The sequence below is a fragment of the Ambystoma mexicanum genome, chromosome 5p, assembly GCF_040938575.1.
Source record: "Ambystoma mexicanum isolate Mex_15411 chromosome 5p, UKY_AmexF1_1, whole genome shotgun sequence".
NCBI lineage: Eukaryota > Metazoa > Chordata > Amphibia > Caudata > Ambystomatidae > Ambystoma > Ambystoma mexicanum.
In genome coordinates, this window is record NC_090930.1 from 151,237,692 (window position 1) to 151,265,080 (window position 27,389).

Here is a 27,389-nt window from a genome sequence, read left to right on the forward strand (position 1 = left end):
TCTACTAACCATGTGACGGGGGATCCCAGATGCAATGGTAAACCTGCAGGGGGTCCACACTGTCTCCTTAGCCTTTTCCCCAGACGGAGAAGTACAAATGGCAAGTGGAAACTTTCAATTACTGACTAAAGACCCCATTGTAGTCTCTGCCAGTATTTCTTTAGTGTCCCTGCGTCTGTGGCAACAGCAGACTTTAGATGTCTATAATTCAATTCCAGATAACACAAAATAATATTACAAGGGCAGTGTACTCATGAATGGTCAGGAGACCCCTGCCATTAGAGAGACTGGGGCCAGCATTACAGCGGTGGATGAATCTTTTTCAAACCTGAGGATGTTGCTAAGGCACCGAATGGCCTCACTAAACTTGCTGGAGGCCCTGTCCAAATGCTTTCTAGACTACCAGCATTCATCCAGTGCAACAACATGACTGTCAAGATACCTGTTAGTGTACCAAGTGAGGTGCCTGGGAGAGTCCTGTTGGGGGAATGACTTAAAAACTCTTGGAGTTGTATCAAGCACCCCCAGGCCTCCCAGTAATAGGAAACAGGAGCAGACAAGGAAGGCCAGAGAGGGTACCTTAACGGACTCTCTAGTGGATGTTACAAGGGAATCTACAACACCCAGTCCACTGGAATTACTGACTGCTATTTCTAAGAAGTAGTGATGCCATTTCTCAAGTGATGCCATAACCTGGGTACAATCTTTCCTTGCGAATCGGACAATGAGTCTTCTCCCCTCTAGCAGCTGCTGACCCCATACAAGTCTCTTGCGGCATTACTCAAGGATCATGTGCATTTCCTACCATGTACAATATTTTTACTAAGCCCTTGTTTGACAAGTTGGATAGATTGGGTGTCACCTACACTAATTACGCTGATGACACTCAAATCCTCATCCCCCTTTCGGGCAACTTCCTGGAGGACTTGGCCTTAGTAAATAAGATATATCCCCTCATTCAGGCATGGATGGCATCCCACGGCCTCTGTCTGAATGACGATAAAATGGAGTTACTGATCCTAGGCTCAGAGATGGCCATAAAAAAAACTTAACCCCACCTATGCATCATTCAACATCGATAACAATGTATTCAAAGTGATGCCTGCTGTTAAAACTCTCGGCTTCTACCTTGACTTGGCAATCACCTTCAAGAAGCAAATTAAATCTCTAGCTTCTTCTACAGCTTATACGTGTAAACTGATCCGAGCCTGTAGACCATTCCTTTCTGAGACAAGTTGCCTCACACTAGCCAATTCCCTCATTCTATCCAGACTGGATTATTGCAATGCTCTATATGCAGGATCTAAAAAGTACATTATTGATAAACTGCAAAGACTCCAAAATAATGCCCTCAGAGCAGCATTAAACATCTCGAACAGAGAGCATATCTCTGCATTCAGAAGAAATGCCCATTGGCTTACAATTAAGGACAGAATATCCCTCAAAACCCTCTCTCTCACATCCAAATGCCTTAATAACATAGAGCCTCCCTACCTTGTAGAAAGAGTAAACAAGAGAACATCTGACCGGCCCACGAGAATATCTTATGCCTTCACTCTAGAAGTTCCTAGATAAAAAATGGATTACAGCCGGCGGCTCTAGCTTCCGGTTCTAGCTGCTCAATCCTGGAAGGAACTCCCTCTAGATCTCCGAATTGACCAACCTTACTCCACATTCAGACAAACTCCTCACTTGGCTACGGTCTAATGACACTTAACCTGACCGCCCTTCTGACCTGTTAACCCCCTTCGACCTCTCCTACCCCTGCTCTACCCTCTTGAATTACCTCCTAAGGATTGCTATGCTGGCCAACCGTTAAATCTCTGCCATCCCGCTGCCTGTATCTTGGTTTCTCTATTGGGAAACTTGGTCACTGCTAATCTTATTGTTGCATTCTAGCTATTACTGTTTATAATTGCTTTTACACATTGTATGTACCTAGCTAACGGATGTAACCAAGTCTCCTATGTATCTTGTATGCTCTGTAACTAAGCTTCCTAAGTATCCTTGTACTGTTCGCACCCAGCTACCTGAGGGTTTTGGCTTGCGCTATACCAAATAAACAAAGAATGAACCAAAGGGGAAACCTAAGGTCTCAAAGAAAAAGCCAGAAAGCACTCCTTTGCTACCAACAAGGACATCCCAGAGAAGACTGTTCAAGGTCACACCTGTGACTGCTCCACCAGCTGGATCGGAGTGTGAGGAACAACCTGGAAAGGTTGAATCAGCGGCTGAAGATTCAGAGCTGGAAGAAGACCTTACCCCTCTTGGCGATCTGGATCCTAGAGACTATCCTGAGCTGCAGCCCTTGCTGGCAGACGGTGGCCCTTGTAGGGCAGACTTCAGCAGAGGTCAAGGAGAGTGCCCTACTCTTGAAGGTCTTCGCCAACAGACGGGCAAGAGCCTAGCTTGTACTGGGAAGATGGCCTCTTCTACAGTGAACCAACAGAGTCTATCCCAGGGGACTACAGAAGACTTGTAGTGCCACTAGAGGCAAGACACCAGTTCCTACAGTTAGCCCATGTGATTCCGTTGGCTAGTCACTTGAGCTTCAAGAAGACCTAGGAAAGGCTCTCTGTATTTCTACTGGCCTAAGTTGGGGTCTGATGTAGATATATTCTGTAGGAGCTGCCACACTTGTCAGACATCTGCAAGAATGTGGCACCTTTTTAGTGCCTCTCCCAGTGGTGGGAGTCCCTTTTGAGAGGGTAGGAATAGACGTTGTTAGTCCTTTAAACCCTCCAACCTCTTCAGGCAATCGATTTATATTGGTTGTACTAGACCATGCTACTAGGTATCCTGAAGCTATACCTATGAGGACTGTTATGGCTCAGGCTCTGGCTAAGGCCCAATCCAATTCTATGTCCCATTACATGCAGGCCATGTGGAAAAACTGTGGAGTAACTTACAAGTTCTCAACTACCTACCATCCCCAGACGAATGGGTTGGTAGAGAGGTTTAACCATACTATGAAGAGCCTGATCGGTGCTTTAGAGGAACCCCTTAGGAGAAATTGGGACCTTCTACTGCTATGCCTTCTCTTTGCTTATAGAGAAGTCCCTCAGGAGGTAGTTGGATTTAGTCACTTTGAGCTTCTCTATGGTTATCCAGTTAGAGGTCCATTGGCCCTAATAAAGGAGGTGTTGGACAGTGCTCCTTCTCCCAAGCCAGTGAGAGTCACTGATGTGTTAGGTCTCCGGAGGAGAATGACGCACATGATGACACAAGCATCTGATAACTTAAAAGCAGGTTAGGCTCTGGTGAAGCATTGGCATGACCAGAAGGCCAACATAGTTGAGTTTACTCAAGACCAGCCAGCAAGTTTTAGTTATGGTCCCTACAAGATAGAGGGCCTTACAGGACAAATGGATTGGACCCATTGAGGCTGTGGGAAAACTTGGAGAGGTCAATTATCTGGTGGACTTGAACAATACTAAGGAGGCCCCCAGGGTCTTTCACACCAACCGTCTAAAAGCCTACGTCTCAACACCAGAAGTGGGAGCTTTACTTCTAGCTTCAACTCAAGAGGAGGAAGAGAGTGAACCTCTACCTGATCTCCTCAGGGGACAACCTTAAGATGAGAAAATAGGAGTTAATCCCTCTTCTAATCTCACACTGGAACAACAGGAGGAGTGCAAGTTTCTGCTAAATCAGTTTGCCTCCCTGTTTTCACTATCACCAGGCTTGACTCTTTGGGGGCAGCATGATATTCTCACTGGTGACTGTTTACCTGTTAAAAGCAGAGGTTACAGGATGTCAGATCATGTAAGAACCCACATAAAGGAAGAGGTCCACAAGATGCTTGATCTCGGGTAATAGAACCCTTTACCAGTCCATGGTCTAGTCCAGTTGTACTAGTGCCAAAGGCAGGATCCATGGAGTTGAGATTCTGTGTGGACTATAGAGTTCTAAATGCAGTCACTAAGATTGATGCCATCCTTTATCTAGGACAGATGAGCTGGTGGACAAACTTGGTTCAGCCAACTACCTCAGTACATTTGACCTAACGTTAGGCTATTGGCAAATAGCCCTGACACACCATGCCAAGGGGACAACTGCATTTTCAACCCCAGCAGGCCTCTACCAGTTTAAGGTAATGCCTTTTGGACTAAAGAATGCACCTGCAACATTCCAAAGGATGGTTAATCACGTTCTGAATGGGATGGAGGACTTCTGCATGGCATACTTGGATGACATTTCAGTGTTCAGCCCTACTTGGAAAGATCCTGTTTACCACTTAGGATATGTTTTACAGGCTCTTGAGCAGGCAATGTCATATTGGTCAGAGCAAAGTGGTCTACCTTGGACATGAGGTAGGAGGAGGTGAAATAAGGCCATTGCCTAGCAAAGTACAAGCTGTACAAGAATGGGCCACCCCTACTACTCAAACCCAAGTGAGAGCCTTCTTAGGTCTCACTGGTTATTATAGGAACTTCATAGAGAACTATGGGACCATAGCTTCTCCCTTGAATGTGGTCTCCTCACCCAAATTTCCTAAGAAGGTCAGGTGGAATGAGGCGTGCAACAAGGCATTTGAAGGACTTAAGAAATCCCTTTGTCAAGCTCCAGTCTTAAGAGCTCCTGACTACAGCCAAAGCTTCATTGTGCAAACAGATGCTTCCAATACAGGTATAGGTGCAGTTCTGAGTCAGCTGGATGAGAAAGGTAGGGAGCACCCCATCTGCTTCATCAGCAGAAAGCTGAAGGAACCAGAAACAAGGTGCACAACCACTGATGGAGAATGTTTTGCTATAGTGTGGTCACTGAAGAAGTTTAGATCATACTTGTATGGATCTACTTTTGTGATTCAGACTGACCACCAAACCTTGAGATGGTTAATGCAGATGAAGGTCGAAAATCCTAAATTGTTAAGATGGTCAATCAGCCTACAGGGTTTTGATTTTACCATTGAACACAGGTCAGGGTGTAATCGCCAAAATGCTGATGGTCTCTCCAGAATGTTTGACCGACTGGAGTAAGGAGATTCATCCATGGGCGGATTAAATCCTCCTGTCCCTTAGTCTGGGGGAGGGGAGGTGAATGTTAGGGAGAACTCTCATAAATGTGCTAATTCCCTTCACCTTAGAGACCCCAGCAACTTTGCCGGATTTTGAGGACTAAAGAGTGTGAGCCTTTTTTTCCCACTCTTTCATGTATTTTGATGTGTGTTTTACTCTTGTGTTCATTGATTACAGAGTTTTACGTTAACTCCATAGGCATCTTTTCATGTGTGTTACACAGCACCCTCAGTGCAGTGACACAGGGATGTCTTTTTAGACTTCCAAAGGTTAAAATACCTTCTCTGGGATCAACTACTGTTTCCCAGAGAATGTAAGGTTAAATTGACTGTACTACTCTTTTTAAATTCCTAGACCCAGCACACACTAGCTTCCTATAGAGTGCTGGATGGGTTACCTAGTATCCACTGTGTCTAGAAATTCATGTAGCAGGCAAATGCTACCCTTTCCTATCGAAATGGCTGGTGGCAGTGGTTTTACAACCAACTACCATGATTTTTCCCGACCGCGAACACTGGTAGCTAGATAACGCGGGAGCCATATTTTTCAAGATGGCGCCTTAAGCCCCTTTGTTTAAACAGACCTCGGTCTTCTTTTTTTGCCCTTTCGTTTTGGTAAGGTCCTTCTAGTGTTTGTCTCTGTGCGCCAAACCAGGTTTGGTCCCTTTGTTCGTACTCCTTTGGCGGGCTCCAGGACTGAAGACCGCCTCTGGCGTCTGAGTGTCTGGGGTGGGCAGGAAGTGAGGGAGGTGCCCGAAACTCCCTGTGCTTAGTCTCCTAGGAGACCCAAATGCACGATGGCGTGATTGGCTGGCTGACTGTCCGGCAAGGACAGCCACCCTGCTGGCTGAGTGACAGCTAGGCTGGAATGAACGGGAGAAAACGGTTTAAAAGGCGAGTCGCTTGGACTGGAAAGCAGAGTCGACCACTGGAAATGTTTTCTAAATGACTGTGTAATAAATGAATACGTGTTTTACAAACAAACCAAGAGTGTAAGTGACTACTTGAACCACTGTGATTGTAAGACCTCTGTATAACATCCTTTTACTGCTCACATTTCCTCTTGAGATACGTCTGGCTGCTCAGTTCGCTGCCAAAAGCTGTGTAGTACAGACTTATACCAAAGGATGATTTTGCTTACACCTGTAGTCCTAATTGTATGTGGTGGTCCCAGAGGGTACTGCATGCAATTCTGGCTAAGACTGTTGGGGCGAATTCTCATTTCTGTGTTAATTCCCTTCTATCTTAGAGACCCCCAGCTCTTTTGCTGGACTTTAGGACTTTTAATTTTTACCCTGGAGTGAGTGAGACCTTTTTCTCATTCTCATGTATTTTTCTCCGATTTGAACTCATTGTTTCTTTTGGGTTTTGGAGTCTGACAAACTCCATAGGCATCACCTTTTTGTATTGTAATGCACAGCACCCTCAGTGCAGTGTCACAGAGAAGTCCTTTGGATTTCTCTGAGGTTTAAATACCTTCTCTTGGATAAACTGTTTCCAAGAGTAGTAAAGTGAAATTGACTTTACTTACCTTTTTCTCTTTGTAGACCCAGCACACACACCATCTTGTGTGGATTGCTTGGGGGTTACTTATTATCCCCTTTGTCTACCTTCTCATGTAACATGTTTTATGTTACCCTTACTACAATTAATGGCTGGTGGCAGTGGTTTAAATTTCCTACCATTGTACGTTTTTACCACAGGCTGAATCCTCCGCTGCAGTATTGTGCCCATTTTGTCAAAATGGCCCCGGTCTTCTTTCTTCACCATTTCTTGTTTGTAAGGTCCTTCTTGAGATTTACTCTGCGTCCCAAACCAGGTTTGGTCCCATTGTTTTGTCTTTGGCGACATTCACGAGTGAAGCCTACCTCTGGCTGCAGCGTGTCTGACAGGGCAGGAAGCAGAGGAGATTCCTGAAACTCCCTGTGCTTAGTCTCCTTGGTTACAGGAATGCACCCAAAGGCGATTGGCTGGCTGGCTGGCTGTCCTTCGAGAACAGCCACCTTGCTCTGTGAATGACAGCGAGGCTGTGAATGAATGGGAGAAACTTGCATAAAAGGTGAGCTCTTTTGTAAGGAAGGAAGTCTCGACCACTGGACGAAGGAACTGAAGAAGAAACTGGAAGAGAAGCTTGCTGCACCCTCCTGGACCGTTGGTTTGCCCAGTGAAGCCCTGCTGCAGTGCGGAAGGTCCAAATCTCGAATCGACTTCCTCTCTTGAGTGTATGGGACCAACTGCCCCGAAGACCGACTTGACTGGAACCCCTCTCAGTGCTGGCTGTACTTTTTTGCTGCTGCTGGAACCGAGTGCCAGGGGACAGGAACACCAGAATAGAGTGCATCGTTTTTAAGCCAGACCCGAGCACCAGGAAGATCCTAATGACTCCCTCAAAGCAGGACGATCCAAGCCTGAGCCACCTCCACAAGAGTGATGGACCCCAGAAGTGTCCAAGAACCGCTGTAGTGCTATTTGAGAATAGCTCAATCTGCGAAGTGCTGCTGATCTGGAGTAAGTCATTCGCTGCCACCAACCTTCAAACTGTAGTGCAGGATCTGCAGGACTACAACAGGAACAGAAGCCAGCTGGAACATTTTCTTCAGACTAAAGGTGCTGTGTAAATAGGGTTACTTACCTCTTGTTGTGTGTAGCTTGCTTGCTCTCACTAGAGACTTGCGTTTGCTGCCCTTTGCAGAGTTGCTTGAATCTTTGCCCTTCACGTGCCTCCCAGCTTGTGGCCCAACTGTGATTCTTTTTACCACAAACTCTCTTTAACATTGTGTAAGACCTTTGTGGTATCTTCAAGAAGTGTCTCAGCTCCCCTAGACTTTTCTCAATTGACATTGGCTGTCCCGGCGCTCTGAAGTCTCATCTTACCCTCTGACGTTGCGTTTATCTGTCCCTCAAAAAGTCATTCATAAGTTACTTGTATAGCTGGCAAAGGGTTAACCTATATTTCATTGAGGGATTGTAAAGTGCTTACCTGTTTGGAGAAACTTGTTAACCTTTGTTTCCTTCCCTAACATATTCCTTTTTCCACAACCTCAGTATTGCATTAAGTGTTAGTGATAAATCAATGTCCACGGTGTCCTAGCAATTGAAGTTCCCTCAGGGTGTAGGAAGTGTGTGTGTGACATACCAAAAGTGTATCTACTTACTTAACTGAAACTGAAGGAGTGTATTTTCGAAGTGTATTTTATTGTTGCATATTACCCTTTCCAAAGAAGGCTTATTTTAAAATTGATTGTTAAATTAATAAATTATTTTATTAAGAAACCTTGAGTATAAGTGTTATTGGAATACTTGTCACTGTGAATCTTTGACCTCTGCGACTCACATTGACCTCTCTTGAGATGAGCCAATCTGCTCAGTCACTCTATCAACTTGTGTAGTAAAGGCCTATACCAAAGGTTGGGTTACCTATTGCCAAGAGGACAAGACTTGTGTAGTCTCCCACAGGGTTAGTACATACAATCATGACTAACTACCACCAAAGGTAAGCCCTTGCTGGGCGGAATGCGGGATGAATGTAAGTCGCATCTAAAAGCAGGACGGAACAATAGCACAGATTCTCTTCATGAATGCTCTGCATTGGGAGCAGTATCGTTGTTTTTTTGCCACACTGAAAAATGTAACACATGTAGAGAAAAACGTTCTCCAAAATGGCTGCATCGCTTACAACCACCGGAGTGCCTTGCAAGCTGATCCTGAGGCGGGTGTAATTGGTTGTCCAAGCATTTATCCTGGACTATCAGGGAGCCGGCAGGCGAATGCCGGCCCCCTCCAAAGGCCCACGCTCAAGGCCCCTGTCTGTACCAGTATGTGCCCAATGCTGATGGCCTTTCATTCCACTACCCGACCTATTACACCTCTCCATGCCCATCATATGACTTCAGTGACATCCCCATCCCCTTTCCTCTGAGAATCACTAGTCGTCAAACAAAGAAAAGGCCCTACGCTCTGTTAGGGAGAATTCTCTGTTTAGGCTGAATTTCCCTACCTAGTGAGTCCCCCAGCAGCTTTGCTGGATTTCTGGGGTTTAATTTTTTTCTCCTGCCAAGAGTGAGACTCTTTTACCCTCACTCTTGGACATGTTGAAGTGTGTTTTCTTGGTTAAACCTTGTGTTGAATGGGCTATGGGGTCTCTTACTCCATAGGGCCTCATGTATTTTTGTGATGTGGGTCACACAGCACCCTCTGTGCCGTGACCCGGGGGTGTCCTAGGGACTCCCCAACATAGACTCCATACCCTGGGACTGACTACTGTCTCCCAGGGCATGTAAAGTCACCAAAGACTTTGCTAGTCTTGAATCCTGAACAGAACCAGTACAAACCATCATATTGTGGACGTACTGGCTGGGGCAATTCGATTGCCCCAGGGTCTGTTAGTCGAGGGGGCACGTCTCCGTCCCCCCTGATCGAGTTTTGGCTGGTGGCAGTGGAAACTACTTTTTATATTCGACCGCGAATATTTCCCTATGGGATTTCCCATTGTTTTAGGCTAACACATTTAATTATTTATTTACGGTAGCCTTAAACATACCACCGGTTTATATATTTATTTTTATAACTCCGGTTGGGACTTTTTGCCAAAACTTGATTCTAAAATGGCGTTGGTGTTCGCCTCTGTAACTCTGACCCAAAGTGGAGCCCTTTGTTCCACTTTTGGCGGGCTTCTCCACAGAAGCCCTCCAAAGTGGTGCCACTCTGTCTGGGGTACTTAGGAGGGGTGGAGGGAGATTTAGGCACCCTGGACTGAGTTACCTTGGTAACTCAAGTCGCACTCCGTCCTGATTGGCCCAAGTGGTGAGCCGCCCGGCTCACCACTTAGCATGGTTGAGTGACAGCTAGGCTGGGTGAATGGGGGTTTGCTGCATAAAAGCAGGGCTTTGGGGACTGGGACTTCAGAAGTCGCCACAGGACCAAGAATCCGACGAGGGAAGAGCTGAGCCGACCTGCTTCGACGACACCACCCGGTGGAGCCCTGCTGAACCGTCTCACCACTTTTTCCCGACGACCGAGGAGAACTCTTAACGGAGTGGCTCCTTCCCTTGACTGGTGGGGACAACCAGTTTTCGCCTTCTTTCCGTTCTTTGAGGTATCTCGTGGCCGCCTTGCCTGTGCCAAGCACCCCGGCAACCGGAATACCACACTTTACCCCCATACCGCGAAAGTCGGCACCAACCCTTTAACCGGAGGACTCCGCGGCTGGTTTCTTCCCGGGCAGTGCAACGACCCTCTTCTTCTGCTCTTCAGCGAGAACTTCTTCTCCCCTGACCGACGTCGAGCCCTGCTGCCACTGCCTGGAACAACTGCCACCGCTGGAGGATCCTTTCCGCTTAAGGTACTGTGTTCTGCCTGGCTTCCCTTGCTACCGACTGTACGGGGTAGATTTAGTCCCCGGCTTTCGAACCTGGGAGTGCCTGGGACACTTTGGCTAAACTTTCTGAGCCACTCTAACCTCTTTTTGACTCTTTGCAAGACTTTGAATCTCTAACTAACAGTGTGATCTTGGGCACATTTTCGCTCCGGCTACTCTAAGAGTGGGCCCTGCCTAGTGACTTTTGCTCACCTGTGACTTTATTCTTCTGTAAGCCTATTGCAAGTGCTCTGGACCTTAGAGTGGTGTGTCTAACCCATTTCTGCTTTTTCTCTCCCTTTCTTGGAAACTACTAGAGTGTCATCTAACGTTAAGCACTCACCTCTGTTTTAATTAAGTGGTGTTTACTTAGAGTTGTCTATATAGGAGAAAGGATTGAATCTACTTGCATTATAACTGTGTTGAAGTGCTTTTACTATATTTTTGCTAGAGTGTTTTTAACTTATGTGTATTTTAAATAAATAACTATATACTTTTGAAACCAAGCTCTGGTCAGTGTTTGCTTGTGCTATTGTGTTTTGGTACATATTGTGTATACTTTACATACTGCCTAACTCTTCTTGAGAGAAGTCTGACTGCTCAGCCACAGCTACCAGGTAAATCTGGGTGGTACAGACTGCTACCAAAGGGGTTTACTGCTCTACCTGTAGTCTTAAATCTTTTGCAGTGTTCCCCAAGGGAACTGCACAGGTTTCTGCCTAACACTGGTGTACAGCGGTGGGATTTGTATTGAGTATACATTTTATTGTGCTTTAGATACCTTAGTGCAACTAACCACAAAGCTTAGCACTGAAAAAGTAAAACCTCTAACATGTCAGTTATAGAAAGCTATAGTCAAGAGTCCCTTGCAGCCAAAACTGCTGATTGTTTAAGAGTGCTCTGTAAACATAAGGATCTCCTGACTAAGGGCAAGAAAATGGAGCTGATTGAAAGATTGTTAGCTAACCAAAGTCTGGGTGATGGTTCAGAGGAACCTACCACTCCAGCGACTGTAGATGACAGTGTTGAAGTTAACATGGAGCAAAATGTTGATGTTTCTGAGGAAGAGTCAGAAGAGGAGGGTGAGGCTGTTGTAACTGTCCCCCCTAGGCCTCTGCCTGCTCTACCTGCTGTACCTACTGGACCTTTACCAGGTCCCACATTTAGTCCTCAGTACTTTGAACTGGAGAAAATGAAGCTAGAATTGGAGTATAAGAAACTTAATGCTCAAACTGACAAAGAACTAAGGCTAAGGGAAATGGAGCTCAAGTATGACTTAGAAATGAAGAAATTATCTGTTGAGAATGTTTCTCTCTCTGGCTCCTCTAGAAGTTCCAGTCCTAAAAGACCCCGGATGCCTAAAGAATTGGTTGGTATGTATGAGCCTAAGTTGGATGTGTTGGATTGGTTGTCTCTGTTTGAATATAATCATGGGCTCCAGAACATCACAGGAAATGACTTACTCACCTGGTTGTTCTCTAGGCTTCCCCCTGTTGCAACTGATGTGGTAATGGAGATGGGGGAGGAGGATAGGAAGGACTATGAATGTGTGAAACTAGCTTTGATAGCTAGGTTTGGGAAGACCCCTTCCCAGTATCTTAAGAGGTTTAGGAGCCTCAAAAAGCATGATGGTACCCCTTGGGCTACCTGGGTGAGTGAATGTTTGAAAAACTTAGAGGGATGGATTAAGGGTTACAAGGTGAACACTTATGAAGGTATGAAGAATTTGTTTATGTTGGAGACTATTTATGATGCCTGCTCTCCTGAGCTCAGACAACACTTGGCTGATTCCAAGGAATTAGATTCCCGGAAACTAGCTAAGGCTGCTGACTTGTGGGTTGCCAACAGGGCCACTCACAAGGATTCTGGGGTAACTCAGAAGAAGGATGGGGAGAAACAGCCTAAAAAAGACTCCAAAGAGAATTCTAATAATTCCTATCCCAAAGAGGGCCCCAAACCACAAAATAACCAGGGTAAGCCACATGGGAAACCTAGTCAGGCTACTGTACCTTCTGGCCACAAGCCAGAAGGAGGTCAGAACAAGCCACCCTTCCATAGAGCATTTGGACAATGCTATGTCTGTCAGGGTACTGACCATATCAAAGGAGATCCCAAGTGCAAGGGTAAACCTGCAGGGATCAGCACAGTCTCCTTAGCCTTCACTCCTGAGGATGAAGTACAGATGGCTAGTGCCCACTTTGAACTCTTTGCTGAAGAACCCTTGGGTCTTCAAGCAACTGTAAACTTAGAGCCTATGGGTCTGGTTAGTCCCCAGAATAGGGTTGTGTATAACTCCCTACCTGTTAACTCTAAGGTGTATTATGTGGACAGTGTTCTTGTCAATGGCCAGGATACTCCTGCCAGGAGAGACACTGGGGCCAGCAGAACAGTAGTGGATGAAAGCTTCTTTCAACCTGAAGATGTGGCCAAAGCACCCAAAGGTCCCACTAGGATGTCTGGAGGCCCTGTCCAAATGGTTCCTATTCTACCAGCCCTCATTCAATGTAACAACATGACAGTAAGGATCCCTGTCAGTGTTCAGGCTGAGGTACCTGGGAAGGTCCTGTTAGGGAATGACCTAAGAACTCTAGGAGTAGTGTCACATACCCCCAGGCCTCCCAGTATGGAGAAGCAGAACTTAACCAAATTGGCTAGAAAGGCTACCTTGAAGGACCCTTCTAAGCCTGTGGGACCCTCTACTGAGAACCCCACTACAAGCCCTGGGTTTAGTAAGTTGACCTCTGACCCAGGCACCTTTCCGGATAGTATGCTAGGAACATGGGAGCCCCAACCAAGCTCCATCATTGTTCCCCTAGTCTCAGAGTCTCTGACTCCCCCTGCTTCTGAGGAAGAGGTGGATAGACCAACTAGGCCCCTATCTGGACCCGAGAGAACTGGTAATTCTCAGTGCTGGTGGAAAACCAGAAAAGAAAAGTCTAAGGCCAAAAACCTTCAGACTGTTGGACCTTCTACTGAAGACCCCAACTCAAATCCTAATATTAGGGGGGGAACTCCTAAAATAGGTAAGGGTAGATCTAAGAGGAAGGGGAAGCAGGTACATTGCCTAACCCCAACCCCTCCAACCAAGAGGCCTAAGACCCAACCTGCTCCCACAAGAGAGGTGGTGAGGAACCTTGGAGGCCCCTCTAGATCTAAGGGAATCCTTTATAAGGACCCCTTGAAAAAGCCTAACATAGGTTCAGAAGTTGTACCAACTTCTGAGGGACTGGTCAACCAGATCCCCTATAACAAAAAGACTGATGTTCCTCAAAGGGTCTGTAGGTCCGTTAGCTTACAAAAGAAAACCTTTGAGTTCACCATTGAGCACAGGTCAGGGTGTCACCATCAAAATGCTGATGGACTCTCTAGGATGTATATCATCGACTAGAGGTATGAGGTTCATCCAGGAGTGGATTAAATCCTCCTGTCCCTTAGTCTGGGGGGGGCGAGTGTTAGGGAGAATTCTCTGTTTAGGCTGAATTTCCCTACCTAGTGAGTCCCCCAGCAGCTTTGCTGGATTTCTGGGGTTTAATTTTTTTCTCCTGCCAAGAGTGAGACTCTTTTACCCTCACTCTTGGACATGTTGAAGTGTGTTTTCTTGGTTAAACCTTGTGTTGAATGGGCTATGGGGTCTCTTACTCCATAGGGCCTCATGTATTTTTGTGATGTGGGTCACACAGCACCCTCTGTGCCGTGACCCGGGGGTGTCCTAGGGACTCCCCAACATAGACTCCATACCCTGGGACTGACTACTGTCTCCCAGGGCATGTAAAGTCACCAAAGACTTTGCTAGTCTTGAATCCTGAACAGAACCAGTACAAACCATCATATTGTGGACGTACTGGCTGGGGCAATTCGATTGCCCCAGGGTCTGTTAGTCGAGGGGGCACGTCTCCGTCCCCCCTGATCGAGTTTTGGCTGGTGGCAGTGGAAACTACTTTTTATATTCGACCGCGAATATTTCCCTATGGGATTTCCCATTGTTTTAGGCTAACACATTTAATTATTTATTTACGGTAGCCTTAAACATACCACCGGTTTATATATTTATTTTTATAACTCCGGTTGGGACTTTTTGCCAAAACTTGATTCTAAAATGGCGTTGGTGTTCGCCTCTGTAACTCTGACCCAAAGTGGAGCCCTTTGTTCCACTTTTGGCGGGCTTCTCCACAGAAGCCCTCCAAAGTGGTGCCACTCTGTCTGGGGTACTTAGGAGGGGTGGAGGGAGATTTAGGCACCCTGGACTGAGTTACCTTGGTAACTCAAGTCGCACTCCGTCCTGATTGGCCCAAGTGGTGAGCCGCCCGGCTCACCACTTAGCATGGTTGAGTGACAGCTAGGCTGGGTGAATGGGGGTTTGCTGCATAAAAGCAGGGCTTTGGGGACTGGGACTTCAGAAGTCGCCACAGGACCAAGAATCCGACGAGGGAAGAGCTGAGCCGACCTGCTTCGACGACACCACCCGGTGGAGCCCTGCTGAACCGTCTCACCACTTTTTCCCGACGACCGAGGAGAACTCTTAACGGAGTGGCTCCTTCCCTTGACTGGTGGGGACAACCAGTTTTCGCCTTCTTTCCGTTCTTTGAGGTATCTCGTGGCCGCCTTGCCTGTGCCAAGCACCCCGGCAACCGGAATACCACACTTTACCCCCATACCGCGAAAGTCGGCACCAACCCTTTAACCGGAGGACTCCGCGGCTGGTTTCTTCCCGGGCAGTGCAACGACCCTCTTCTTCTGCTCTTCAGCGAGAACTTCTTCTCCCCTGACCGACGTCGAGCCCTGCTGCCACTGCCTGGAACAACTGCCACCGCTGGAGGATCCTTTCCGCTTAAGGTACTGTGTTCTGCCTGGCTTCCCTTGCTACCGACTGTACGGGGTAGATTTAGTCCCCGGCTTTCGAACCTGGGAGTGCCTGGGACACTTTGGCTAAACTTTCTGAGCCACTCTAACCTCTTTTTGACTCTTTGCAAGACTTTGAATCTCTAACTAACAGTGTGATCTTGGGCACATTTTCGCTCCGGCTACTCTAAGAGTGGGCCCTGCCTAGTGACTTTTGCTCACCTGTGACTTTATTCTTCTGTAAGCCTATTGCAAGTGCTCTGGACCTTAGAGTGGTGTGTCTAACCCATTTCTGCTTTTTCTCTCCCTTTCTTGGAAACTACTAGAGTGTCATCTAACGTTAAGCACTCACCTCTGTTTTAATTAAGTGGTGTTTACTTAGAGTTGTCTAGATAGGAGAAAGGATTGAATCTACTTGCATTATAACTGTGTTGAAGTGCTTTTACTATATTTTTGCTAGAGTGTTTTTAACTTATGTGTATTTTAAATAAATAACTATATACTTTTGAAACCAAGCTCTGGTCAGTGTTTGCTTGTGCTATTGTGTTTTGGTACATATTGTGTATACTTTACATACTGCCTAACTCTTCTTGAGAGAAGTCTGACTGCTCAGCCACAGCTACCAGGTAAATCTGGGTGGTACAGACTGCTACCAAAGGGGTTTACTGCTCTACCTGTAGTCTTAAATCTTTTGCAGTGTTCCCCAAGGGAACTGCACAGGTTTCTGCCTAACACGCTCATCGATGACACTGTTTCTTCTGACTTTACCTATTGTGACTTGCGCTTACTGTTCTGCAGTGTTGTGCTGTAACCTTATTGGCACATCTCTAAGCATATGTGCCGTACAATACACTTTAACTTTGCCTTTCTGCTACATGAAAATGTTCTCTTGCACTTTCTTCTGACTCCTTGTCACACCCTCACTATGTTAATGCTTGCCTGCTTCACCCATGGCCCCCCACACTCTGTACTATCCTTCAGATGCCCCTATATGCACTCTGACTGTTAAACCTTCTACCCCTTAATCTTACTTATACAAAGCCTTACTGCGTTGGTTGCCCTAAGACTGCACTGTAATGCCCTCCCACTAGTTTACCCCTAGCTTGCGTCCCACATGCTCCCTTCCCACCTGCAACTGCATACTTTGATGAAGCACTCTGTACCATGTGGTGAAGCTGTCCAAAGTGTGTTCCTATAATGTGGTTGGTTTCTTACCCACTTGTAATTGCATAGATGATGTAGCATGCAATGACTGTAACCTGTTATCTTTGCAAGAAACAAATGTAACCATCTCCTAAGCTAAAAGCGCCTTGATTCCTCTGGGTTTTCTTCGCTATACTAGTGATAAAGTAAATAAATAAGTTGGTATGAGGTGGAGTTAGTTCGGCAATGTGGCTTTGAGGTGGGATGATTCGGGGATTTACGTAGGGAATGTTGTTGCACATGGTCCGACAGTGTGTCAGGTGAGCCACTGCAAATTCTGCTGGCCTCTGTGTTGTAATTGGTGTAGGGGAATGTTGGGTGTAGTTTCAGGGGATGAGGAGATTCAGGGGTATATTATGGGAAGAGCCAGGCTTTAAGGGCCTTTCTGAATTTCAGGTGGTTTTCAGTGTTACGAATGTGTAGGGGTAGGGAGTTCCAGATGCAGCAAAAGAGGCAGTAGTGATTTGTGCAACTGCAGGAAAAAACCTTTTAAAGGTGGTCCATCATATCAGTAAGCCCATACACCAACCGCCTTTAAATACTTATACATCTACAATATAAACTCTGGTTTCTTCCATTAAGTAAGCAATCTAGTGTACGTGCACAAGCCAAATGAAAGTATTTGTACCAATTTCTTAGGGTCAAGTTCTCCGGAGACATCTAAATGCTGTCTCAGCTTTGGGGAACAGGCATTAGAAATCCTTTCAAGCATGAAAAGACTTCACACCTCCCAAAGGAGCTAGCCAATTACCAATAGTTTTTCTGACTATCCTTTATATTCAGTATCACTACATATTACCCTCACCAAAAATATAGCCGTATATATGGTCATCTGGAACGGCCATAGGCGATATTTTGGGGCGGGATAATATTTTGGGGTTTTGGGAGCGCGGGTTGCAGGGGTGTCCACCGTTCCTTTAAAAATAATGCAGGGATGTCCCCCGCAGTTTCCATGCCTTAATATCGCTGCAAAAATATAGCGATAATTTTGCGGGGATATTAACACATGGAACCTTATATTCACTGACTATCGAGACCATCTGACAGCGGTGAAGAAACGACTGTTGAAGACTCCCGCCGACTGATCCGTTCCGGCCTTGGAAGGCCGCTTTGGCCCATACAGTAGGGAGAGAGGGGACAGGACATTTTAGAATGTATATGCCCCTTTTCGTACACTACACTTGCCTAGTTGCCGTGTCATTCCGTTATGGATAGGACCCCTTTTCAAATTGTGCCTTAAGTGCAACAAACAATTTCTGTGGGTCGACATACACCTTGTGTGTAACCTTTGTCGCCCTCGGGACCACGTCGAAGGTACCTGTCAAGCGTGTAGACTCTTCCAACCCAAGACGTTGAAGAACTGTTTAACTAAACGATGGGCCCACCCCGCCAGGCAGGTCGAGGCCGCAGTGGAAGTAGAGAACCTTCAGTGACGGCAGCAACACTGCGGTATCCGACGGCAAAGGCGACGGAGTTACTCCGGTTTCCCAAGCGCAGGCCCCCGACCACAACAGACAGGCGGGCTTGTTACGGGTCAACACCCGGCGGCGGAAGGGCTCTAACAATACCCTCCACCAAACACACAACCCATGGCCGAGACTCGACACACGTGTCGAGCAAACGGCAACACACAACGTCTAGGGAGAGGTCCGTTGAATCGCTGTCCTCTTAGCACTCCAGATCGAGACCGCGACATGACGGGCCCCGGCTGTCGAAATACAGAACAGACGTTGTGAGGACAAACATTCCAGAAGGGCGTTAGTCAACTGACAAGACTTCGGATCTGCCCGTAGTCGAGATTCGACGTTCTGCGTCTATCGGTAAAAAAAAAAAACATGCAGGCGGGACTAGCCCATTGAGTTAAGAAGCACGTCCCAGAAAGCCTTGTTAAATCAAGGGATTCTAAAAAAAGAGCTCTTCTAAGACCCCTCGTAGAGCTAAATCGCACAAGGATAGGTCCCCTCACAAGAGTAAGGAACCTCAGGTACAGGATGCCTTCTACTGTAGTCCCACCCACTTCAGACGATTTAGGTCTCCCACCTCAACCAGTGGTCATTCCTAGCTCTGCCCAATGGTCAGCTGAAGATATAGATAGGGTCATGAAAAGAATGTCCTTCATGGCAAATGTTTATGAGAAAGACCCTGACTACTTCACGAGTTTTCGCTCCACCTCCCCTCCCCCACAACAGCAGCCTCTGGGTCTCAGAACCTTGTTCAACCCCCTGCTAAAAGGTCTTGCCCCGGTGGGCTAGGGCAAGATCCTACTGTCATTGACCTATATGACCTGGACACTGATCACGAAGACCTCTATGTCCAAGAATCTGCAGACCCTTATTATGGGGATAATGAGGACGATGAGGGTGTTCCAGATACAGACATGTACAACATGGACTCTGCAGTTAATCAGGACCCTCCCTGTTTTACACTCACCCATAGATTATCAGCCTCTTCTGAACGAAGTACTCATCAAAGCGGCTGAGCATTTCCAAATATCTACCCAAGAGGATCCACAGGACAAGGATTTCGTTGATGAAATTTTGGGAGATAAAAAGGCTGTAACTCAATTTACTCCCCAACTAAATTCTGTCCAGCGAACAGTACAACCCTCGCTGGAAACACCTAATCAGACACGGGCGGTGAAAAACTTTCCAGACCTGCACCATCAGACCCGCTGTACATCAGGGGGCAGCTAAAGCCTGACTCGCTCATTAGTACAACACGGAAAAGAGCAGGTACTCCCCTAGCCTCCTCTAAGGCTCCTCCAGACAAAGAAAGTAAAAAGCTGTACACAATGGGCAGGAAGGTGGCCTCTTCCACTGCATTCCAGACCAGGATAGCTAATAACTCTGCTTTATTAGCTAGCTACAACTGCAATAATGGGATGAAGTCTCAGCTTTACTCTCATCAACCCCATAACCCCTCAAGACTCAATTGGCACTGGTGGCTTTAGAAGTAAGGGCAGTTTCAAGCTGCTTGCTAAAAAGCAATCTTGATGCTGCAGACAACGCCGGCAAAATCCTTTATTAAGCCGCACGCTTGGTTACGCCAATCCGGGTTTAAGCCAGAGACACAGGCCACTCTCATTAACATGCCCATCGAGTCCAATGTACTCTTTGGCAAGGCCGTGGAGGACGCCTTGAGGACAGCCAATGAAGAATATGATGCACTAAATTAATTGGGCCAATTGACCAATAAGCCGCCTGGCCAGAGGGCAAACAGCAATTTTTGTCACTAACGCAGACAATTTTCCCAGAGAGGTTCCAGCTATAATCAAAATCGGGGAACGGCCTGAGGGAACAATCAAGGCCAAGCCTCTCAGAATTACCAGAGGACTGCGCAGATCACTGCGCAGATCATGTGGTCGGGGAAGGGGTCCCTCCTCCAGAGGTGGTACCCCACCTCACAAATGGTGACATCCCGCTTCAGGTGCCCTCCCATGACTCTCCAGTAGGATGGCGCATTTCCATCTTCACCCAAGCATGGGAGGGAATCACCTCAGACAGATGAGTGTTGTCCACCGTAGCGGGCGGATATTGTATAGAGCTCCTCGAGCGACCCCGGAATCGCATCCCACCCCAGAAAAACCCACTCCAAAGAATACCAACGCATCCTCTTTGAGGAAATCGCCACGCTGCTCCAAAAGGATGCCATAGAAATCATCCCGGCCAACCAGGTATACAAGGGTATTTATTCAACTTGCTTCCTTGTGCCAAAGAAAGATCCAACAATGTGCCCAGTATTAGATTTACGCCCTGCAAAAAAATGTCAAGCCACAAAATGTCCGCATGACTACGCTAAACAAGGTAATCCCTCTGCTATAAAAAGGGGGATTACATGGCAACACTGGATATGAAAGATGCCTATTTTCATATTTTAATGTTCCCAGCGTACAGAAGTTTCTTGCGTTTCAAGATAGCGAACCAGGACTACCAATTCAAGGTGTTGCCATTTGGAATAGCATCTGCTCCAAGGGTATTCACAAAGGTACTGGGGGTGGTAGCAGCACATATGCGCAGGGAGGCAATCCCAGTGTACCCTTACCGGGACGACTGGATGATTACAGGGGAGTCTCTCCTAATTTGCAGGCAAAACATTCAAAGAACTATCAACCTTCACTTTCAATTGGGCTTCTCCATCAACGAGAAAAAAATCAAGACAAGTGCCAAGCGCAGCCAAACAGTTCCTAGGAGCTGTTATGAACACAGAAGAGGGGTTGGTCTTTCCATCGGAGGAAAGAGTCCAAAACATGTTACTGCAAATACTGCATTATCAAGCCGGCCACCAGATAAGTGCAGGCAAAGCGTTGTGTTTAATAGGCATGATGGCATCTTGCATCTACCTGGTACCCCACGCATGCTTGCGACCCATGCAGGAGTGGTTGGTGAAACAGTGGTCTCAAGCAAGTGGTCAGTGGGACGATCTAGTGGTCATTTCGTCAACACTAGTACAAAATCTTCGCTGTTGGACAAGAGAAAATCTGTGAAGGAGAAACCCTTCCACAATCCGGAAGTACAAGCGATTGTCTCAACAGACGCCTCACTCGCCGGGTGGGGGGGCTCATTACCTTCATCACACCGCTCAGGGTCTGGGGTCTCATGCAGCGGCACAGAACCACATCAATTTGCTGGAACTACTGGCGGTATTCACTGCCCTTCAGGCATTCGAGTTTCACCTAGCGAACCAATATGTGCAAGTCCTGACAGACGGCAATAAGGCAATGGTTTACATAAACACACGGGATAAACACACAGGGGGGCACACGTTCTCCAAATCTGTCCATGCTTGCGCAGCAAATTTGGAGATGGTGTCATGATACCTACCTCTGGGCTTCAGGACCAAGCCCATCAGCTCCGGAAGCAGGCATCCAGATATTTATTAAAACCCCAACAGCCCCAGCTGGGGGCTGTTTGGGTTCAATCCTGGCGCCTTAGGCGCCAGACTCATAGACTTTACTTACCTGATGCAGACCATGCTGCAAGTGAGTCCAAGCCAACGTGAGGTCTGGATGGGACTATTTTATTACAGGGACTATTTTTTACTCTGGTGTGGTTCTGGGGAACTTCTTACCTGGAACTACTTTGGAGGCTATTTAAACCACGCCCGAACAGCAGTACACGCTTCGCGTTATTCTGCATCCAGCAGCATAATGCTCACCGTGCCTGCAGTCAGCATCCAGTCTTCTGCCACGCCCCCCTCGAATCTGGAGCTCCTAAAACAGAGGAAAGAAAAGGACAAGGTTAGAAAACAAACTATTTTCAAATTCCTCACCTGATTCCGGATCCATCTTGCCTCCGGACCTGGAAAGAACATCATTTCAGTACGCATCGCATCTCCAGCTGCAGCGCCGCACCATACCCACCAGTCCTCGCAGCATCTTTCGATTCGGCAGTGCCTCCATCATTTCTTCGCCGAACTCTGGCACCTGGGGGACAAAAGAAAACAACAAGGTGAGCCGAGAAAACCAACAAATATAACTCTTATCACCACTTACCTGATTTACCACCAGAAGCATTATTCTATAACTCTCCACATCTTCATGTGCCGCACCTGCAAAGAGAGAGAAAAACAACACGTTGAACACGTGCAACTTTTACCAGACAGCGTTGGGTAATACAGACTCTTACCTGAGCGCCACCAGCTACCACAAGAGCATCTTCTCACAAGCTCAGCTGCAAGACAAGGAAGATAGGGGGGAACAAGAGTGAACATCGGACATATTGAACTCTATGAACTTGATACTTACTGGTCCTCGCCAGGAACCTCAGTGTCAATACTCTCCGGAACTCTCCCACGCCTTCAAACCAGTGAAGTAACTGGCATCAACGCACCCCTGCAATCCATGCAGGATGGAGAGCTCATCTTTCAAGAGGATAAGGTGAGATTGCTGAGAGGGCTCTTCGGAGGTGATTAGTGGGAGTACTGTGGGGGGTGCCATCACTTGAATCCACGGGTGGCTAAATCCATCCCTCCACTTGCAGGAGAATACTTCTACAGGTCAAGCAGACAAGATTAGGAGCGCCAGTCCAGTCAGTCATCTCTGCACTACGCATCACGTTGGTGGAGACCGCAGCCGTCCGGGTCCGACCGACACCCTTGTGGGAGCCAGGTGAGCGTAACAGATGGGCACTCAAACTGAAAATATTCATATTGTCACAGCACTTTCCAGGGGAACTCAATGGCAGATTCTCTGAGCAGAGATCCCCTACCAGAATGGCGACTACACGTAGGGGTCTTAGAACACCTCTTCTCTCAATGGGGTTCCCCCATAATAGACTTGTTTGCTACTAGCAAAAACAGTTGATGCCCAGACTTCATGTCTAGGTTCCCCCAGCCAGGCTCCAAGGGGAACGCACTATGGATTAACTGGTCAGGGCAATGTGCTTACGCTCCCCTATCCCCTTCCACCCCACAACACCTCTCATGAAGAAAGTGGTGAACAAGTTACACAAGGAACATATGACGCTCATCCTAGTTGCTCCTATGTGGGCAAGACAACCCTGATTTCCACAAATGCACAAACAGGCGATATGCGATCCCATCAAGCTCCTGTGCCTGACCGATCTGATCACTCAGCACAGGGGATTAACAGTGCACCCGCAACCTCACTCAATGAACTTGGCATCATGGCTCCTGAAGTCATGAAGTCATAGAGTTCGGACATCTTAACTTACCACAGAGGTGTATGAATATCCTGAAGGAAGCACGAATGCCTAAAACAAGACACTGTTATTTCGACAAGTGGAGGAGATTTGTAATTTGGTGCCAGCCTAAACAAAGTAACCCCATAGAATGTTCTCCATCCCACATTCTAAATGATTTGCTCCACTTGCTAGACTCAGGGTTAGTATTCAACTCTTTAAAGTTACACCTGGCGGCCTTGTCGGCATACACCATCTCTCACAATAAGACAATAAGGTCTCATGGTGGAAGGTGCCCGTCATCTAGCTTGTATGGAGGGAGTAAAGAGACTCCACCCTCTTATTTCAAACCCGCCGCCAGGATGGGATCTCAAAGTTGTACTCGCTAAGCTCATGGGACCCCTTTTCCAGCCAATGCACATGTCAAGTCTTAAACACCTGACTTAAAAAACTGCCTTCTTAATGGCTATTACTTCCATAAGAAGAGTTGGTGAAATACAAGCTTTGTCAGTGCAGGATCCATTCTTTATCCTACATAAAGACAAGCTGGTTTTACGTACTCGCCGAAGTTCATCTCTAAATTTCATATAAACCAGCCTATTGAGCTACCAGCTTTCTTTCAGAACCCCACCAGCTCAGCTGAGGTAAAACTCCACACACTAGGTGTGAGGAGAGCTGACCTTTACTATGTAAACAAGACCAAACCGCTAAGAAAAACAGACCAACTGTTTGTCTCCATAGCAGCAGGCAGAGAAGGAGACAGCATTTCCAAAAATGCAATCTCTGGGTGGATAGTCTGATGAATACAATTGTGCTATTCATTATCCAACAAAACACTGCCTTTCACACCTAGAGTTCACTCCACAAGGAGCACAGGAGCCACTCTGGCTTTCATTGCAAATGTCCCTCTAGACAGCATTTGCAAAGCAGCTACATGGAGCTCAATACACACTTTCACTCAGTATTGACACTCATTCCAAGACAGATACACAGGTGGGACAAGCGGTTCTAAGACATCTGTTTGCCCATGAACCTTCCCACATCCCACCACCTTCTCCTGACGCTGCTCGCTAATCTGTCCACAGCATGTGATATAAGCAGATTCCACAAGCCTCAGAAGGGATACATTACTCACCGTAATCGTATTTCTGATGCTTGTATCTGCTTAGATTCACATGCGCCCACCCGTCCTCCCTTTGGAGAGAAGGTGCATGGATGCTTATGAGCTTGTCTGATACGTATCTGCTAGGAGACTACTGTACTCATGCTACACTTCATGCTACCTCATGTCAGAAAAATAACAATCTGAGTGACCTCGACGTGTGAAAGACCATGTGTACAGTGGACGTCCCACTAGGGATAGTATTACTGGCGCGCCCTGTCGACGTCCCTTTTCGAATTTCGAAAACAACTACTGTAATACTCTGCAGCTTCCACTAGATGTCGGCCTATGCACAGTGTGTGAATCTAATCAGATACAAGCATCAGAAATACGATTATGGTGAGGGTTGTGAACAAGCGTCAAGTAAGCCGCGAAACGCGTCAACGCCAGGTTATTTTGCCACGCCATGGGAGCATCAGAACTTTGATGTTGAAAAACCTTTTTACATTTTGCCATTTTGTTTGTGTTTCTGGAACTTTAAAATGAATAAAGAAAGGAAGGAAGAATGTTTCAGAACTAAAAGTCGATCCTGACTTTTATTAGTGACCACGCAGAGTGCGGGTCACCTTGCTGATAAGAGTTCAGTGGGAAGAGTAATATATATATACATTTTCTATATGTTGAAGGTTAGTAATGTCCTATGTTAAATTTGCACTGATGTATTTCATTAAGATAAACTTAGATTACATTCTCTTCTCAAGATATCAAAACAGCAAAGAGTTCCATATTATGCATATCTTCAGATGATGTTCTAATTACAACCCGCACTGTTTAGGCCTGCCTGGCATACATCCATCAAACAAATCCATTTCTCCTCTTTGTCTGAGCAATAATTCTCTATTTCCTCCTCCTGGTGGCATTTTCACCCTTTTCTAGTCCCAGAAATGTTATTTTGTTTAGTTCTGTTTCCAGATGTTCCATACAAAAGTGTATCGCCATAGGTCTTTATTCTTTATGTCTCTCATATGTTCTAATATTTAAATTTTCAAAGCACGGATTATACTTCCAATATAGTATTTGTCACAGATGCACTTAATGCCATAAATAACAAATTTGGTGTTACAATTTATGAATTGTTATTTTTGGTTTTTCCATTCGGTAGTGTCAGACTTTTAGTTCCATTCATGATTTGGGGGCATAGTTTACAGTTGCCACGTTTGTGGTTACCTGTCGGTTGTTTCATGTTTAGTAGTCTGCATAGGTCTTTTGGCTGTTCTGGTTTGAGGAATGCTTGGACTGATCATATTTTTGATCGTCAATGACTTTAGAAAAATTGATGGTGTTTCCTCCAGATCTTTTTACATTATCATCAATTTTAAGGATATTCGAGTTTTTTCTTTCAGTAGCCCTTTAGTAATTTGTGCATTAGTACTGTATGTTATAAAATCTTTGTCATTTTTTTTGCCACTTTTGGTTTGTCTGTTAATAGAAAGTTTGAGATTTGTTCGGCTGTCACAGCTGCTTTTTGTAAGTTTTTTGGTTTATAGCCCTTTCCATGAAATTTAGTAATCGTTTTGATGACATATTTCCTGATTGGTTTTTCATTCTCAATTTCCCCATAGGGGATGTTAATATGATGTGGATGATTGCTTTGTGCATGTAGCATGCTCTTACTTGCTGATGATTTTGTGTATAAATGTGTTGGTATACTTTTCTCTTATGTACAGTTCCAGATCCAAAAATCGTTGCATGGTGAACTTAATAATTTATTCATTATTGTTCAAATAATCAATATAAGTCAAGAGTGTAGTAGATCTTTCACCTTCCCAAATCATCAAGATATCAATGAATCGCCCCCAAAAGATGACATTTTTGTTTTCATTGAATGCCTCATGTTTCCAGACATGATTGATTTCAAAGTGGCCCATAGGTAGGATGGCATAAGAAGGTGCAAGCTTTGAGCCCATAGCTGTGCCTTGTAGTTGGAGGCATAACAATATATGTAATTACTGAAGGAAAATCTTAACATTGATACAATTATTTCATTTTGTTCTCTGTAGGATATTGATCTCATTTTCAAGAGGTATTCAGTGCTTAATATTGTATACTTGTGTAAAGAGATGAAATCTAGGGTAACGAATCTGTAACTGGGTTCCCATAGAATATAGTCCAATTGTTGAATGACCTGTTTAGTGTCACGAATAAATGATGCCAAGCCTGATACTGATGGTTCTAAGAATGTATCGATATTTCTGATGTTTGTTAATCTGCTTAGAATCACATACTGTGCATAGTCCGACATCCAGTGGTCACTGCGGAGTATTGCATTTTGTTTTTCGTAGTTGAAAAGGGGACGTCGACAAGGCGTGTCTGTAACACTATCCCTATAGTGACGTGCAGTGTACCCACAATCCCTCACGCGTCGAGGTCCCTCAGATTGTTTTTTTTCCGCCCAGATATTGGTCGCCTTTACGCAGAGCTCCTCGAGAGACATTGCAAAAACATTTATTCGACCTTTGGTCGTTATTAACTTATAATACTTTACATCCCTCCTTCGGCGTTGTAGCTGCGAAGCTGTTTCACCGCCGATCAAGATCTTCGACGGAGGAGGTTGTTCGGCGTTCGCCGAACACGTGGACTGGCCTCGCCGGCCAAATACAGTAGGGAGAGTGGGGTCATGGGACATTTATTGTTTCTCTTTGAGAATGCCTTTCCCTTTCTCCTCCCTTTCCTTCGGGGTTGTTATCACATGCAATCGTTTCCTCAGCTATGAAAAGGACACCCTCTAGGTTTTGCCCGCTTTGCAAGGGAAGGTTTACCTGGAAAGACGAGCATAAACGGTGTAACCGTTGCTTGCCCATCGACTACAAAGAAGACAGCTGTGCGGCCTGTCAGCTTCATAAGCCTAAGACTTTAAAGGACCGCAGGGTCAAAAGGTGGGCAGCCTGTGCCATGTCTAGGTCTGATTCCTCACCCACCGCCACTGAAAAAGCGACGAGGAATGTGATAACCCAACGTCCGTTTCAGAAGTCGTAGACCTCTCTAAGGAGCGTTCACGCTCCTCGTCGTCTGTCCCCGGCCCCGACAAGTTCGGCTAACGCCCTGCTTATGGGGATGAACACCCCGGCGACACTGACGCACACAATTAACACACGGCGCTTCCCCGACGAAGAGAGCATTAGAGCCATCGGAGACGCAGGTCCTACCGGCGGCCTCCTCAGACCGTAAGAGTCT

The 27,389-nt window shown here is 46.3% G+C and overlaps 1 protein-coding gene across 1 annotated transcript in view; it reads left to right on the forward strand.

Moving 5' to 3' along the window:
* The window catches only part of LOC138480807 (pre-mRNA 3'-end-processing factor FIP1-like), an 889,709-nt gene that overhangs the window by 560,613 nt on the left and 301,707 nt on the right, over positions 1–27,389 (forward strand). The window lies entirely within an intron of this gene.